This window comes from Phalacrocorax aristotelis, chromosome 6, assembly GCF_949628215.1.
Source record: "Phalacrocorax aristotelis chromosome 6, bGulAri2.1, whole genome shotgun sequence".
Taxonomy (NCBI): Eukaryota; Metazoa; Chordata; class Aves; order Suliformes; family Phalacrocoracidae; genus Phalacrocorax; species Phalacrocorax aristotelis.
The window spans coordinates 15,381,203-15,399,298 of NC_134281.1; the positions used below are offsets into that span (position 1 = coordinate 15,381,203).

Genomic DNA, 18,096 nt, shown 5'->3' on the forward strand with positions numbered 1-18,096 from the left:
CCTGCATCCGCTGCCTACATCACTTGTGAATACATTTTTGGGACTGGATTTGGGATGATTGAATTAGTGAAGTTGAAAGAAAATCTGGCCTGGACTTCAAGCCCATCTGCCCCTCTACGACCCAGCAACCCATCAGCATTGTCCCGTGCCTAGTGTCAGGCAAACAAGGCAGTGTGACTCTTCCTCAGAAAGACCCTGTTGATTCCTGCTTAGAATGGTGAAAATAGCAGGGAAATCCAGTACAAGCTACCCATAGTAAAGGGGAAGCAGGACAAAAGCCAGGTCTGTTTCCTTAGGGACTCAGCAACAGTGTGGTCTGATTGAACTTCCAGTCTAGTAAAAACACCAATTTGCCTAACAGATCAAAGCATGAATAAAATTAGTACAAGAGCACAGAAAACTATTATTGGCACCTGTATATCATTGAACATATGAATGCTAGAGATTAGGAACAGCTATTTACATCTACAGAATGTTGTCAAAATGTTTTCTTTGCTATGGACAAACTCACATATATTTATCTACCTTTGGTTTCTTTTTTCTCCGCCCCCTCCCCCCCCCCCCCCCCCGCTTTTTTTTTGTGTTCTCTAACCTAAAATATGTATTGAGGACTTAGTGGTATCTGGGGCCCACCTGAGGCTTGGAAAATGTCAGGTCACAATGATACATTTCAGTAAAGTTTTCTTGTGAAGGTGTGGATCCTGAATCTTTTCACAGACATAATTTTAATTAAAAAGTCATGCCACCCATTAATGAAGTCTGAAAGTCAATGGATCCTGAAAGGAGTTGTATAAGAAATTAATGATATTGACTGTGTGATGGGGAGGATTGTGAGACAAGCTCTATAAACTAGCAGACAAGTTTCTGGATTTAGATCTCCTGTTCTCAGAGTAGTACATACAGTCTGTTTCAAGGATGGATGATTTGCTATTTATTATTTCTTTTGTTTTGTGAGTATATTTCACCTGTTGCACCACTATCACTTAAGCTTGTGAATCCTTATTTGGGTATGTATTGGACGTGAATACATTTACAGCGGAAACTTTAAGAACATTTGTAATCAGCACGGTAGCCAAGAGTAGGGAGAGAAAGAGCACTAAATAGAGCTTGAAAAGTAGATAAAATGTAAGTTGTTGGGCATTCAATTTATTGATTAGTCCAAGGAATGCTGAATGCTGAAAGGAGATCATGTTGCTACTTGTAGAATGTGCATGTTTCTGTTCTATTTTTACTGAATTAGTTTTGTGCTTCAGAGTTCGTACTAGGTTACCCTCAGGGGCCAGGAAAAAAAATTGTTTCTCCCTGAATTTGAAGTTTGTAGGGAGATTGGAAGTATGATGTGTAGGGTGTACGAACTCCTTAGAAACGAAATATTTAGTAGATGCCTGCTTGTTTTTCCAGGAATCTGGATTTTATTGTTCTGGTGGACTCTGGGAAAATGTTCCAGTTTTTCAAATTATGTCTTTTGCTGTCTTGTTATGGGAAGTTGTCTGCATGTTTTGACGGAATATAAGATATTTTTTATAGTTTTACCTATGCATTAAAAGCCCAAATGGATTAACTTTTGAACTTCATGTGTAGCATGGTAAATCCTTGTTATTCTGCACTGCTCATTTGAATTGCTGTCACTGCAGGTAGTCTTCATCCTGTAGAATACAGTTTTCCAACATGGTAAAACAGGAACTACTGTGAATCTTCTGCGGTAGTGTCCTCAGTGGATTGGTATTTTTATTTTTTTACCTGGTGTTTCTAAGTTTTCATCCTAACTGTGTAAATGACCTTGCAGAGTTACTGAATTACTTTTTTCTGAGAATACTTTGAAACTAAACTGAAACTTGGATACATTTTTAATTAATCCCATTACAAATTATTTAGTATTATTTCAAATTATATTAAACTTCCTATATCTTTAACAAAATATTTGTCATTTTAGAACTTCATCTAAAATATTCTGCTTTCTGTATTTTTACAGGTTGGAGTATAGAGTTCATGTGTTAAGTATATTTCTGAGAAACTAATATATTGTCATGTGTAACATACTGTTTGATCAAATCCTGAATGCTTGTTTCTGTTTTTTAATTAGTTTTGCTTTTTGACTTTCTGACAATGCACTTGAAACAAGTTATGGAAGATGAACTTCTTTATAGCAGCAAATGAAGTTATTCAAGGAACAGAGTTTTCTAGGGTGCCTATTTACTCTTACAATGACAGATTCTGCTCTAGCCTCCATCCGAATGAGTGCTATCTATGAAAATGAAGCTGAACATGGTGGAAATGAGGGTGAATGTGGAAAACATAACTGAGGATGACCGATTTTCTAGAGTCTCAACCCTACATTAAGAAGCATATATAGATCGACTTCTCATAAATTATGCTGTTGGTATTTAGTTTAAAAATACTTTCAGTCTGAAGCTTTTCATTCTTGAAATCTAATTGTGTACCATTCTGTTACCTTTTAAATCCTAGCTGGAGAAAGGACAATACCTCTGTGTATTCTGCTGAGCTCTTGAACATGTTTACCCCTAATGCAACTTCATAGTTCTTTAAATGAATGTCAAGGCTGGAATCTGTCTTCTTTCTTGTTCATTCAGTCGTTTAGACCTCTCAACATGGTGGAATAGAAAGCTAATGGATGAGAAGTAGAAGAAATTGATTTTGCTGTTAATCACTGGTGGGTGGAATTTTGACCAAGTGAGAGACTTAAACTAACATGCTGTGAGAGAAACTGAAGCAACTGGTCTTGAAACACTGGCAGTTAAGGACACCTGATCCACACAAACATGTCTCCAATGGCTGTCAGTTCTCTCTCTTTGACCTGCACCCTCATGAGCTCTGATCATACTAGGAATTGAATAGTAAGGGATATGTTCTTTGTTATTCCAGAGCTGCTTTTTTCTAGCTAGTAATTTTTTCAAAGTTCACTTTACTAGGTAGAGAAATAACTTTTCCTATTGTCCTTCAGTCTCTACCACTTTGCCAATTATGCAATGTTTCTCATAGTAATTTTCTGCCCATTTCACATAAGCATGCACATTACCAAAATCCAGTATTTTCATAACATAGCTGCCCTCAAAGATCTGGAATTTCTCCAGGCCTTAGATTATATTTTTTAGAGAAGGTACAGGGAAGAGACATATAAATAGCTAGTGTACCAGAGGCATAGGAATAACTCCATAAAATAAAATAAACCATTTTTTCCCTTTCTTTTCATATTCTTAGCAGATTTGGAATGACTTTGGTGTGTTAACTACCTGGCCCTCAAAGACTGTACCTTTCTGCAGTGTGCAGTCTACTGCATCTTTAAACTTTGTTTCACAGAGGCAAACTTGTGATGATAAGTTTACTCAATTTTGTGTCTGAAGGTATTAGGAATGGCAAATTTGAGGCTTATGATACAGGAGGAGGAAGACACTGCAGCTGAAGTTGTAATCCTGCTTTGTTACAGGAATAGCAAAGAATGTCAGTGTTGGTAAGGTGAATTAAAATGTTGGGAAATAAGCTATGCAAAAAAAGGGATTAGATTTCTTTCTGTGTATTAAGGAATTTAAAATACAAGCTTTTACAAGGATAGCTATATTCCTAGCTTTGCATTAGTTATAGCAAGTGTTTCCTTAGTTCCTGATTCACAAAGCAAGAAGGAACAAATAAAACTGAATAGCAAAAATTGCAAGCATGTGTTTCTGCTTCAGTTTTGGAGATGCAGCCTATTGAGGAGAGAATGTTGAGCTCTCTTCCATGGTTTCTGAAAACTTCTGCCCAGTTTGCACTCAGTTTTCTATCACTGAGTTAGACTGAATCCTATGTCTGTAAATAACCTCACTCAAATATTTTTGTTTGTATTTTTAAAAGGTAGTTGAATTTTATTGATATTTTCTGAGGCGAGATGATATAGCATTTTCTTTGATAAGAAAATAATGTATCCTGTATGGAACAAAGTAGTCTTTGCAAATATACACACGTAAGAAAAAGGACATTCTTGGGCCAGGCAGTCTCCCTGTAAGTATGTTAATGGCTGAAAATCTGTCCTGAAGCCATAATATCATACTGTGGCATTCTTCATGTTCAAAATTAAATATCACGAAGATTGCTAAATAGACATTCCTGTCAGAAAACACAATACGCGGGCCTTAAAGTTCTTAAATTGATTATCACATGTCTCTTCTAGAATTTTAAATAAACTTTTTTTTTCTCTATAACTTTGGGAGAACTGTAGGTAATATGGGGATTTTATCATGTGGCAATCTAGCACAGATGTTTGGTATTACTTTTTTAAACATAGTGACCACACATTATTTACCCTAAGTACCATTAAGTATTTTTTTATTATTGCTGTTAAAAACTTGCCTTAGGCAAAGTCCCACTAAATCTCTAGTAAAGTCAAATGTTAAAATTCCAGCAAGTATTTTATTATATATACATACACGTATATTATACATGCCCTTTCTATATAACGTACAATTTCACTAAAACAGAATCTGAGATCATATAGGATTTTATATACACATTTTAACTCTTATCTTGCATGTATTCTTTAAATAATGTTGTTGCACATGGTTTAAAGCTACAGATTTTTTATATTTAGTAGAAAGAAGAACACAGCTTCTTTATTATAATTTAAAGTGTACTTCTAAACTTTCAAGGGTTTTTTAAAACTTGCTCTATCTTTGAACTTTGCTTGGTCAAATAATGAAGGCTGCTGATAGGATTTGAACTGCCATCATGAATTAGTTATTGCATGTTTTTAAAGTTATTAATGGAGCAAAGTTCCTTCTTCCACTGTGAATAGAACAGATGCCTTGCAGACTTTTGGTGTTTACTGTAAATGTCTTACACTGGAGCCAGTAGTAATTTACTAAGGAAATGCTTTATCGACACCAAACATTTCTTCCCTGAAGTTGCTTATATAGATTAACAACCATTCTAGACTGAACCTCTTTATTAGGTTCATTAGTGCCTCTTTCCTTTTATTTCTCCTGGCTTAGCTCAAAATATTAATCTAATCAGTTGCTATAAAGACAATTACTTTCTATCAAAATATCAATAGTAATATGCCTTTTTTAAGGTGACCTCTTAAGTGTAGAGAAGGACTTTGCAATGTTGGCAGTCACTCCAGACACGAGAAAGTAGACAGAACCTGATTATGCTCTAGAGAACAGTTATTACTTCTAACATAGCCCATTCAGGTTTTTTTATGCGCCATGATATTCTTGCCACGGTGCTTGGTTGCAATAGTTTTTATAAGTCCACGTGGAGGATTAGAAATCTTTGTTCATTTAGAAATCAGTTTCTTTAAAGACAAGACTGCTCTCCATGACAACACCACCAGTAGTTTGGAATCTAGAATATGAGAAAATTGCCAGTTTCAAACTGACATGTCTCAGAGTAGCAACTAAAGAAATTATTTTAGGAAGAGAGAGAAAAATCAGAGATTCATGAAAAAGCTGCATCTTCTATACGTTTCAATATGTGGATGTGATCAGTGTTGATCCTGCCAGCATTCCTGGAAAGTACATCCTTTGATGGTAATCTGGGGACTGTCTTGAATTGCTGTAAAACTAGTATTGTCCCCAGATGTGGAAATACTATCTTTGCAGTGCTGCTTGCTCAGTTAGCACGCTTACAACCTTCAGTCTGTGTGTAAACATTTTAGAGACTGGCCAATAATGAAACAGAGAAAAATTTTGGCCAACAATTTTGGATTCTATGATAGGTTTTGTTTACTTTAATCTTCTATTATCTTTTAAAGTTTCTGTTCTGTAAACATGCTGCTACTCATCTTTGTGTCAATAACTTCATTACTGTATTCTATAATGTAATTAATTTTCTCTAGCTTCATCTCTTTGTCCTTGTTCATATGAATGACAGTAGCTTATGTATGTGACTCACAGTTCTGATATGTTGATGTATTTTCACAGAAGGAATCAGAGCTAAATTTGCGGGGAAGAGGGAGGTTGGTTACCCTTGAATTCCTCTGTATACTTTTCTGCTTTAGACTGTTTCCTAAGAGCAAGATGATGTACCCAAAGAGTAGTTAAGCCATGGAATAGATTGCCCAGAGTTGTTGAAGAACTTATTGGGATGAGGAGATACAAGATACAGATTGTAAATCCCACAGAATTTATGCTCATAGCACAGTTTACTATGCTTAGAAGTGCATTTGAAAGTAATTTGGTCATATCATGTACTGTTTTCAACACTTATTTTAATATTAGTTTCATTTAGTGGTTCTGTTCCTATTAGATAATCCATGGCTAGAACTTTTCTTAGAACAGGCATTAGAAAAAGAAATAACTTGTCAGAGAGAACGTGGAAATTTGCTGCTCCTGAAACGGAACTAGACTGATAGTGATTATGCATCTCCTTAGTTGCACCTAGACAGTGCTGTCTGATAGAACCTGTGTTTCCTAATCATTTAATCATTTAATCAGTTCAGGGAGAAGTCATATTTCTACCTTGTTAGAGCCTCCAAAAAAACCCCCCCAAGAGATAAAAGGAGTGGTGCTATGTTGTTCATATAAATATAATGAAAATAAATAAAAGGGGGGAAAAGAAACATCACTGAAGATTAAAAAACAAATACAGAAACCAGAACAAAGTGCCAAATTATTCAAGATGTAGGTTTATCATATATGTAGCTCATCATAAATAATGATTACCTTTTGCATCTCACTGGGATCAGTCAACTCCAAATGAAGGAAATACTTCACAGAAGAGCGTGAATGTGTCTTCTAGAACTTCAGCACTCTAAATATAATGGAAATATTGATCTGCCTACTGATCTGTATTGCTGATAATGTTCGCATGCTTCACAGTTTATTTTTAACAAATTATATTTCAGTGTGTTTCTTAGTGTAATACTTCTCTTCTACAGATGAGGAAAATGAAAGAAAAGGTAAGTCAGCAAACTGCCTAGGTCTTCTCAGAAAATCAGTAATGAAGCCGGGGGAAGGGCCTGCATGAACTCCATGTACATTCCCTGACCACTGTTATTCAGTTCAGTCCACTGTGCGAATGGAACTGCAGTAGTTGAAAAAGGAGTGTCTTTTTGTCAAAAATTTTAATTTAAGATGTTAGCGTGTTAAAATACATTCTTCCGTGTTAAATGGGTTTTGTTTAAAACATGAGAAACTGCTGTAAGTAACTACGGTGAAATCACCTTAAGGAGGATACAGCTGGGAAGGAAAAGACTTAGAAAAAGAGTAGTACTGAGAATTGTGTGAAGGAGTAGGCCCTTGGTAAGAGGGTTTTCAGTTGTTTGTATAAGATCAGCTGAACGCTTGGGATGGAAGAGTTGCCATTAGATGTGAGACTTCTAGTACAAGCCCTGCTCCTTGCAAAAGCCCTGTTTCAAACCAGGCAGATCTGGAGAGTTTATCAGATAACCCGTTCTGCCTAGTGCAAAGCAGCCAATATTTTGCGTATTTTGAAAACTCAGGGGGATGAATTCAATTCCAGCTATGCACAAGAGCATACATCCTTAACACTTGATAACTTTCAGTTGTATTACACGCTATCTCTTGAAGGGAAGATGTAATATTCTGAAAGACAAATGCTTTCTATTTTTCTTCTATTACTTACTGTCTTTCATAGTCTCATGAGATCATGCTGGCCAACTTTCTAGTAAAAGAAGTGTAGGCTTGTTTATATAGTATTAATGCAGGTTCTAGGCTATTCTTTATATGTTAAAGATTTTTCAGGAGGAGGTGAAAGAATTAAAGCTTCAGTCAAGTGGGTTCTTACTCATGTGCTGAATTATTGTTCTTACCTCTCAACTGAATAAGCTTAATTAAACCACATCTCTCTAATCTTCTGCTTACACTGGACACATGCAAATAATGTGTCCCACTTTTGCTGACTCCTAACTGCACTTCATACTGAGGTGCAACTGACTGAATCTACTGGGGATTTTTTAGCTTCCTTTGTAGCATGTGTTGTTTGACAATGTTTAAATCAGGATATAAAGATATAATTAGTTAGTGATTTGATCTCTTATGGCAAATGCTGTCTTCCTAGTTATACAAAGGAATTTGAGACCATACTACTAAGCAAGCGTTAGAGTAACAGTCATGTTGGGTGCATTTACTGCAATTTAAAAATTACGGACCTTCAGCCAATGGGCATAACAAATTGGAAATGTGCTTATGAGTTGGACATCAAACCTGAACCAATTTTTTGATTCCAGACGTAGGGTCTTATAACACCCCAGAAGGAAAATCAGTCTGAAAAATTATTCTATCATCCATTTAAAATGAAAGCTACTGCTGAATCTTTTTATGGTAATGGTGCTTTCCCACTGTATGAATATTTCCAGAAGAATATTGGAAGAAGAGACTGGGAATCTGAATAAGTTCAGTTACTGTTGAAGTTGCTATAAACTGACATCTCTCTTAGTTACTGCCTCCCACATTACCTCACAAGAAAACGTTAGAACTCTAGAGGAAAAGGAAGGTTTTGGAAAATAATATGTTGAAAAACACTCACTGTTCTTCTAAATGTGTGTATATGCGTGTATAGCTACAAGAGCAGCATAGATTAGCAAACCCCATTTTGTCATTTTCAGTACTAGTCTTATAAAATCTAAAACAAAACTGCTATTTCCAGCACATAACATGTCTTAGATGAAGTGAGACTCCTTTTTCTTAAGAATCATCCAGCCTTTTACCTGGACTAAAACCCCAGATATTACAGTCCTATGAGCTTAACTTCCAGAAACTGCAACAGACTAGCCTCCTGCGAGAGGCTATATGCTTGTGGTATGTGTGTGTATGTATGCATTTTTTCCTTTGTGTGGATATAAAGAACCAAAAGAAGCAAATGTGTTTTGTTGCCTCCGCCCCCCACCCCACAAGCCCCTAAAAAGGAAATACATATTTTCATTTGCTAAAGTTTTTCCTTTTGCGTATCTTAAACTCTGTGTAGCAACAAGAGTTTTGCATTTGTATATGCACCACCTACCTCAGTAATAAACGTGGAAGCGTAGTATAGGCAGTAGAATATGGCTAATAATATAAACTCTTCCTAAAGTTTCACCTGAAACTAAGTTTGTTGAAGGAAAAGTGTAATATTAGATTAGAGCATGTAATGAAAGAAGATTTCTGAGTTGGTGAACACATGTAAACTTCTTGCTGAAACAGTCTGACCCCTTTCCTCAGAAAGAATGTGTGGCCTTTGATCTAGTGGAACTGGAATTTGGCTAGTCACTAATTAGCTGATCATATCCTAATTTTATAGATGTATTCATTGGTTTGTGAGATAATCTTGATTATAAGTCAGGTTTTTTTCCTGTTGTCAGCTTGAGTCTGGTAGTCCAACATGATTATAGAGCTCTCAGTATATTTACTTGCAAATATAGAGTTTGATAATGAATGTAAATATAGCCTATCTTACTATAAAGTTTTGGTTAAAATATTGATGAATAACCCCAATGTGCTCTGAAAGACATATCCATGAAAATTACAGATATGTTTGAATGTACTGAGGACCAAATAATGTTTGGGTTTTTCTGTGAGTCAAATGAGGTCAATGGGATTAATTGAGTGATTTAAGGTGAATAGGATTAGATTTGAAAGAATTAATGAATCCAGACTTCAATACTGCTTCTTAACTGCTTGGTTACACTGGTTGGAAGGAAGTAGTTCACTGTAGCTTTTCTGTAGATGGAGCTAAATTCTTCACCTGCTTGGCTTATCTCCATTTAGCAACATGTGTCATCACACTCGTATGTAAAAGTATTTTGGTTGCTCTTCAGATTTTCTTCTCCCTGAAACATAATGCTTTAACAAACAAACAAACAAAACCACCCAGACTTTTTAGAGCCATTTATGTATAATGAATATATTTAGGATACTGGCTCTGTGTGTTCTTGTGACTGTTGTTTCCAAGATTAAGGGCAGTATTAATATAGACAGTTATATGAACTCAGGGGACTAATTATTATTATTCATCTCTATAGAGTTTGGGCCCTTGCCTGTTCCTTCCACTTCCATACAGGAGAGTTGAGCAGTATTCCTGTTGGTCTTTTAATAGCACTTCATAGTTCTTGTTGAAGGAAATGAAGTGATAAACAGAAATTATATGTGATCCAGGGGAGTGTGAATCAGACATGTTTCCCTAATTACTGTAAGAGGAGCGCACATGCAATACCCTATTATAGACTGTAATGAATTATAATTTTTTTTGAGAGTAGAAAGATGAAACTGTAGTGTTTCCATCTCTGTAGACTCAGGAGTTGTAAGGGGCATATCTAGTATGTCCTTATTGCCCTGCTTTTTGCACAATTTACTTGAATTTATTCTTTAAAAATACATGTTTCTATTCTTTCCTAGACACTTATGATACTGGAAGATTTTGTACATAGTTCAAGTTCCACTGATAAAATTTAGCAGAAGAAAAATAATCTAATAATTGATACGGAGCAAAATGCTGTCAACTTATGGCTATACTTGGTAATTGCAAACAGGTTCCTAGTGGTATATCACGGAGTTCTGGCTACTGTATTCCTCCATCAACAAAATTTTTATGCTGCCATTTCTCTGTTATGCTGGAAATCTCATTCCTAATTCACTTCAAACAAGCATTTCTTGAGAAAGTGTTGCAATTGGAGTTAGTAAAGGGACATCTTACTAAAGGGAGTGTGCTTCACACACTGTTCTGCTTAAAATCTGCATCTGTAGAATGCATTATTTTAGTCTGTTAATAGATAATTAACAGCTAGATATATATTTCTTTAGTCTCGCTGCTGTAATTGGCTTTGACTCTTGACACTTTTTATTTCTCTGAATATAAATTTACTTGAAAAAATATGTGGATCTTAGGCTTTAGATTTATAACAATGAATTTAAGCTAAACAATGTGTGTGTGTTTTTTCCTTTAGTGCATTATTTGACTCAAAAATAAATGTTGGAAAAAAAGTATTCTCTTAGCACGTGATCTTTAGAAGGGGAGCTTGAGTAATTCCTCAGTGTGAGATCTTTATAGCAAGTTCCTGCAAATAGTGAGTTAAGTAAATTTATACTTTTTCATGATCAGCTGAATTTTTACAAGGTTTATTAACTAAAACAGTAGTCTTTGGACGCTGAACAAGAGATACTATATTGTTTGCTAGACATCTGAAAGTGTTGGGTGGGGAAAAAAGGTGTTACTAACTTGTGCCCTTATTTGCCACATAACTTTTTGTGACTATTGATAATATTCAGATGATATTTTAAGATTAAATTTAACTCAGTTCAGGTTTTTCTTCTTACAGTGAAATTACTTAATTAGAAATGTATATAACCCATAAGAATTAGTCTGTTCTGCAGTATCGCTTTTGACAAGAAACAATTGTTTGGTAATGAAATAATGCATTTTCTCTGGTAGTTATATGCAGAATAAGTCAAATTATGGTTCCAATGGTTTGGCTGTGGCCGTCTTTTTAAAGTGGGATACTTGCTGCATCTTCACCAGTCGTTGACAACATATCTTGCTTAAGGGGGAGCTGAAATGGGATGCTTCAAAAAAAGTATGTTTGTGACAACAAAAAAGAAAAGATGTGTTGTTTCTGCCATGCTTCCAGAGCATGATTCAGTTTTGTAAGTTCATAGATCTGGCTAATGTAGAAGAGGTTTTAGTCATTTTTGTCATGTTAAATGAACAAATAACCAATGGCATGTTATATAAGCAGTACAGATTAAAATTCCTATTACAAATTACTATATAGCTATTATGATTCTGCTATTCTTTTGCACCATTATTCACATTGAAAGAAAGGTTGCATGAAACTTCTTATGGTTTCCTAGAGGAACTGTGCTATGAAAACTGGAGGCATGGAGAAACTTAGAATACTCTATTTTCATATATCCTCTTGTCAAGGAGTGGAAATTAAAAAAAAAAGAAGCCACATGATAATCTAGAGTAGAGAACATTTTTGCCTTATTTACTTACTTTTTCAAATTTAGCAATTGTTTTATAGTCTACTGTCATATAACTTGCTAACTAGAGAGTACTTGATGGTTCACTTTTTCTGTTAGCTTCTGAGTCTGCAAGAATACCTTTCTTTCAAGATCTGTGTGTAAACTATTCATCAGAATTTAATTGTATCGTTTGTTTGAAAACAAAGGTATGAAAAAGTATCTCCTGAATAATTCTAATGTTGGCTTTTTTGAATTACAATGGGAACATGATAGGCCTTATCTCATAAAACCTCAGTATGCCTGTGTACATGTTTGTATGAATAGTCCCGGTGAACACTGTATAAAATTGCATAGTGTAGGGAACAATATTAATCAAAGATCTAATCTCTCCTCTCCTTTATATCACAACCAATCCCCACACATGAAGATTTGTAATGAGAACTGAAAAAAGTTAGTAGTGTACTTTATCATGATAAATGCTGGATAGCAGGGAGTTGGACGTAATGATCCTTACGATCCCTTCCAACTCAAGATATTCTATGATTCTCTATTTTCTTAATACCCAGCACCATTCCCAAACACCAATTCCCCATTTACATACACCTTGGTTTGTTTCCTCTGGAATGGTTAGACTTCTGCAGATGTGCATTTTCATGGATATGCACCATGAGGTTTATCAAGATACAGACTTCCAGGTATATAAAATTAATTCAGCATTGGAGGTTATAGACATTCAAATTATGCTTGTCACTTAAGAATGTCCTCAATTGCTGTGGCCCTCAAGTGAGGTACTGTAATCCACAGCAAGAGTAGTCTATTAGAGAAACTTTGTCATTCTACAGTTTCAAATGTAATAACTCCTCTTAAAAACAAACAAAAACCAAGCCAAACCAAACCAAACACAAAACCAAAAAACCAAACCTAAAACAAAAACGGGGAGGAGTGTACCTAAATAATTCCTAAAAATCAGCCTGATATGTAACCTGATCGGTTCACATCCTTCATGTAAAGGATGTAGGGTTACTTTAGTCACTAGGTGGCACTCTTGAATGAGGATTGGTTTTCATTCTGGGTTTCACAGATGATCACACCCTATTTGTTATTTTTGTTGCTCATTTTACAATGACAGAATTGAGAGGAGAACTACCCGTATTTGAAGTCGATGGAAAGACAATTTCAGAGATTTTATAGCAGTCTGTAAACTGAATACAGTTTAGAATAGCTGCATCTAAGAATCAAAGCAAGGAGACTAAAAGGTATAGTGCAACTCTACAGAAAAAGTGAAATCAGGAATTCAGTCTGAAGGTATTACTAGAATTCAGTCCCAGTGTGTTTGTCAAGGTTTGTAATTTAATTTATGAAAGTAAAAGATCAAACTAAGATGTCATCTTCCTCTTTTGAATGGATTGGGGTTTCACCGTGATATGTGCTCTCCTACCCCAACCGCTGAAACACACCTCTACACCAATACTACATGTTTGGGACCTGGAAGGTGGATGGTGGAGGACAGCTCAAGTCATGCTGACATGGCTTGTAATACTTAGCTTACTCAATGTTTTCTTGCCTTTGTAAGTGCATGGTAATGTATAACCATACTGAAGAAGCCAAAGGCAGTGTGTATATAACTGCCTTCACATCGCATAGTCTGTGACGCGTTTTGGATCCCCTGACATGAAAGTCCATATGTGGATATAGCTTTCAGGAATATACGAAATACTTCCTATAACTACTTCCTATAACTATAGCAAAAAATGCATTGTTTCTATTAAAAAAAAAAATTAAGTTCAGATGAAGGCTCTCTTATAGATCAAACAACAGACCTTCATAATATTTTTAGTTTTATAATTTATAATCTACTCAAAATACCTAAGAGTTTTGAACAACATGAAATTATTAATTTCATGCATAGACTATATGCAAGACATGAAAAGAACTTCAGAACCAGATCCTGTAACAAGAGAGACAGAACATTGCTGGGGGGGGGGGGGAAGAGAAGGGAGAGAAAAAAAGGCAGAAAAAAGGCAGATGAATCAGGTTTTTGCCTTTTATCCTTGCACCATTAAGATTTTTTGGCCTAACTGATATACATCAAGAAAAATTTGGTGTTTCTAAACACATCTCTTTTTAACATTTTCACTGTTTGGCTTTTTATTTAGTATAGGGAGCCTCTATTCTGTAATGTGGTTAAATCTAGACCTAATCTAAAAATCAGGAAAGAAAATAACATAAAATCCCCCCCCCCCAACTAGTTTCAAATTATATTACAAACTTTTGTGTGTATGTGCAGCTTTGTTTCTTTTGTAAATATACGTAGGACACTGGAGCAATAGGAAGCAGAATTGCCTCAAATTTTTTTTTCTTTCTTTTTTCTTTTAAATCTGGGGTGAGCAAGGTAATAAAGCAACAGTTTACAGCAGTATTGAAAAGATGACTAGGGGATGCAATCGAATCTTTTTGAAATAATAGTTTACTCTTAAATGTCTAACAATTATAACTTAATATTCTGCTACAGTAAAATACAATTTAATTACTATTAGCTGGTGAAGTGTACAGGCAAACTATGATAGCCTATTAGGGAACCACTTATGGTTATTTCAATTGTTAGCAAGTTTTTAGCAAGATCTGAGTTCAAGCAGCGCTGAAGAGAGCCACTGCACTTTGCAGCCTAAGGCTCCTATAGGGCTCCATCATTCCTTGTTTCAAAATTATGGAGAAGAACCCACCATCCAAAAGAACAATGCTTTTAGTGAGAAAACATATTGTTCTTCTACATCTTGAGACTCATAGGCTATGTCATTCCTCTTGAATTCATCTGTCCTAATATGAGTAATTCAGCTTTTTACTATTTACATTTTAATAGGTGATTGTGGAAGTGTAAGGTAGATGAGAACACCCAATATACAGCCTGCTTCATTGTTGCCTTTGCTGTCATCTATTAAACATCCATTTTGATGAAGAACTGCAGTATCCCAGGGAATTACCATATGATAATTCCCTAAGATGTAGCTGTCATTCTTCACTTTTATTTTTGCCTCATATAGAAGGTGCCTGTAGAGGTTGTTTTTGGAGCTTGAAGAAATAACGATGGTGAGCAAACTTGTGTTGGAGATTTTTTTTCTCATTTTGTAGTGCAGTTATATGTACATGCCACGAACAACTTTTTCCTTTCGTACAGCTCTCTCAGGACAGCTTTCTCACAAAGGAAGCTGTCTATATTCTATTTAAAAGTGTACCGTTATAGCACAGGAGGAAGGATTTTTATTGCAGATGCATTGTTATTCCTAACAAAAAAGTTGATCTGTTTCAGAGCATTGATGGACTGTACACCTGCATGTTTCAGAGGCAGAACAATCCGTTTGTTGTCAATTATTCCTGACTCACTTGGAGAGAGTAATTTTCAGCTCTCAACTTGAAAAGGCATATTTTCACATAGGAGTACATCTGGCAGACGAAAGATTTTCTGCTGATAACAAATCTCAGAAACCATTATCAACATAATGTTACCCTTCAGCCTCTCAACAATATTGCAAGTGTTTACAGAGGTCTCGGCAGTGCTTACATCCCATCTGCATCATTAAGGCACAGGATGATTGGCCACAAAAAAGGAAATCTTACCAAGAGATTGGGAACAGATAAACATACTCCCTCTTGTGCGTTTTTCTTATCTCAAGAAAAAGTTCCTTTTAACACCAACTCAGATGATAGAATTTATCAAAACAATAGTGGAATTCAGGATGGTAAGACAGAGCTTCTGGAAGGATTCCAAATCAGGGCTACTTTGGTCAATTGTCTCCACTGTGCCCTTCAGCAGGAGGGGTTTCTTTTCTCTGTGGCATGTAGTTGGAAGCCTGGTGCCACATGCAAACTTATTCTTTAATTTATTAGCCATTTTTTCTGAGTGATTTGCATTCCAGCAAACTAAAAATAGTAGTTTCAATCTCCGGAAAACCTGGGTGGGTTTTGTGTCTGAAAAATACAGACTTAGAGACTTGTATAAAACTTTTCTTTCCTTTTATTCATTTGGAAACAAATTATGAATACATTATTAGTAAGCTGGGTATTCCCAGTGTATGAATTTATGGTTGTTGAGCTTCACAGGAATCTTTGACTCAATTTAACATTGTGGAGCTTTAACTAATGCAAAAAGACTGTAAGTATTTCCTACCATGTGTTTCTGCTGGAATCATTGGGCAGTAGGACAGGGATAAACTTCATAAATAAGGGAAGGTGTAGGCTGTGTAATTACAAATGCTATCAAGCAGGGTTTGGAACTGGTATGTACATCATTGTTTTGTGATATTAGTGAAATGCTTATCAGCATTTAAAATATGCTGATAGTCTTAGCAGAAACTCTCCAGGGAAGATCAGTGAAAGAACTAACTTGATATAGTTTGCCAGTAGTGGGGGTTATCTGTCTGTGGATTCATTGCAAACAAGAATACCAATGAGTTCTTGAGCCTATGTCTGGACAGAGATCTCGAAGGGTTGGTTTTCCAAGTCAGTGGTCAGCTTAACTAATACCTCCATTCCTATCATTGCAATCATTGTGGCCAAAGCAGCGGTTCAGCTAACATCTCCTGCATTGATGTGTTTTTTTTGGATTTCCACAGCTGTTTCAGCTGGCTATAGAAGCCATGTTCAGTAATGTCTTAAATCAGATTTCTTTTCTCTACAGGAAAGAAACATTTGACGCCTGTCTTCTCACCTTTAGTAGCATGCTTTTTGGATAGATATTTATTATAGAAAAGTCAAATTTAGACAACTGTAAGAGCAGGAAGGAGTTTACAAAGAAAGCTTGCTATGTCAGATTGGGAAAGGTTTTGTACATTATTTGAATAATTACATTTGCCATTAGGACAGCTAACTGTATTTGACTGCATTAATTCTAGGTTAAAATTATTTATTGTAAACTTGGCAGTCATTAGTGTTTCTAGTCTCTCAATAGACTCCTGCACCTTAAGGTTGCAGAGACTTACCGATTCATGAATGAGCTGCAAGAATTCTTTTTCCACAAGAGCACACTCCCCTCCTTTTGCTGATCTGAGTTTAATATTCCAGCTCTAATGTATTGAAGTCCTTTGTCTCTCATCCCTTTTCCATTTCACTTCAACAGTGGTATTACTTTAGCAATAAAAGTATCACCCAGTATCATGGCGAAATGACTGAGACACTTTTGTCGCACTTTGGTACTTTACTGCATTTCATCATGAGGTGATCTTGATGAAGCCATACGCAACACTTTTGCCCAAGGTAGGTTCAGAATTCCACATTTAATCATATGCTAACCTGTGTTCCTTCTGAGACACATTCAAATCAGGAAGAAATTATATGGCACTTCTTAGATATCAGAAGAGTCTTGTTATTTAAAAGTTGAAGCCCTCCTTCCCTAAACTTAGTCCTGTTGAGAGACTAAAAAATTTTACTGTCTCTCTGAATAAGGCTTTGCTATGAATTATCTGGCTCTGAGCACATTCAGAATTTTTCTGTCCCAAAGTGTTGTGTGCTGCTTGGGATTCACTTACAGGGAAACACTCACAAGGGCAAGCAACTGAAAAAAGAAAAGTTTACCATGTTGTCTGTCCTCTGGATTTCCTTGAGGTGCTTTGACCCTTTATTTATTCTATTTCCTGCTTCCCCCCACCCCATCTCTTTGCCTCTCATCTATACTCAGAGCACAGAAAGAATGGCAATAGGTCATGCCTTGTTTGTGCATCTTTTATACCCTAAGCATAGCTAGGAGGCATGTGCAGAAGAAGTAGCAGCTGTTATAACTCTGTTGCAGCTGTATAAAGCACATGAATAACCTTGTCTGTCTGTCTGGCTGTCACACGTATATGGCTACACAGCTCGGACTTCAGTTATTTCCCAACCTCCAATCCAAAAAGCAATTACTTGGGAATTATAGCTACGTAACTATTTATACAAATACAAACAGCACCAACAAAATTAATGTAATGTACAGAAAAAGGGACTCGAATCTGTCTTTTCCAAGTGAATTTCCTGGCTATAAGGCTATTAATACTTCCTTGTTCTTGTCTTTCTTTCCTCTAGACCTAAATAGTTCTACCTTAAGCTTCAGAAATGCACCCAGATATTTTTGGGGTTGACAATTCCCATCCTTTAGCAAAGAAAATTTGTTTCTATAGCACTGTTCAGCTCATGAAAATACAAAGCTTCCCTTTCCTACTGTCACTTAGTATTTCTG

The 18,096-nt window shown here is 35.9% G+C and overlaps 1 protein-coding gene across 2 annotated transcripts in view; it reads left to right on the top strand.

The window, feature by feature from the left end:
- ERC2 (ELKS/RAB6-interacting/CAST family member 2) overlaps nt 1-18,096 on the top strand; it is a 474,805-nt gene that overhangs the window by 86,492 nt on the left and 370,217 nt on the right. The gene's annotated exons all lie outside the window — the stretch shown is intronic.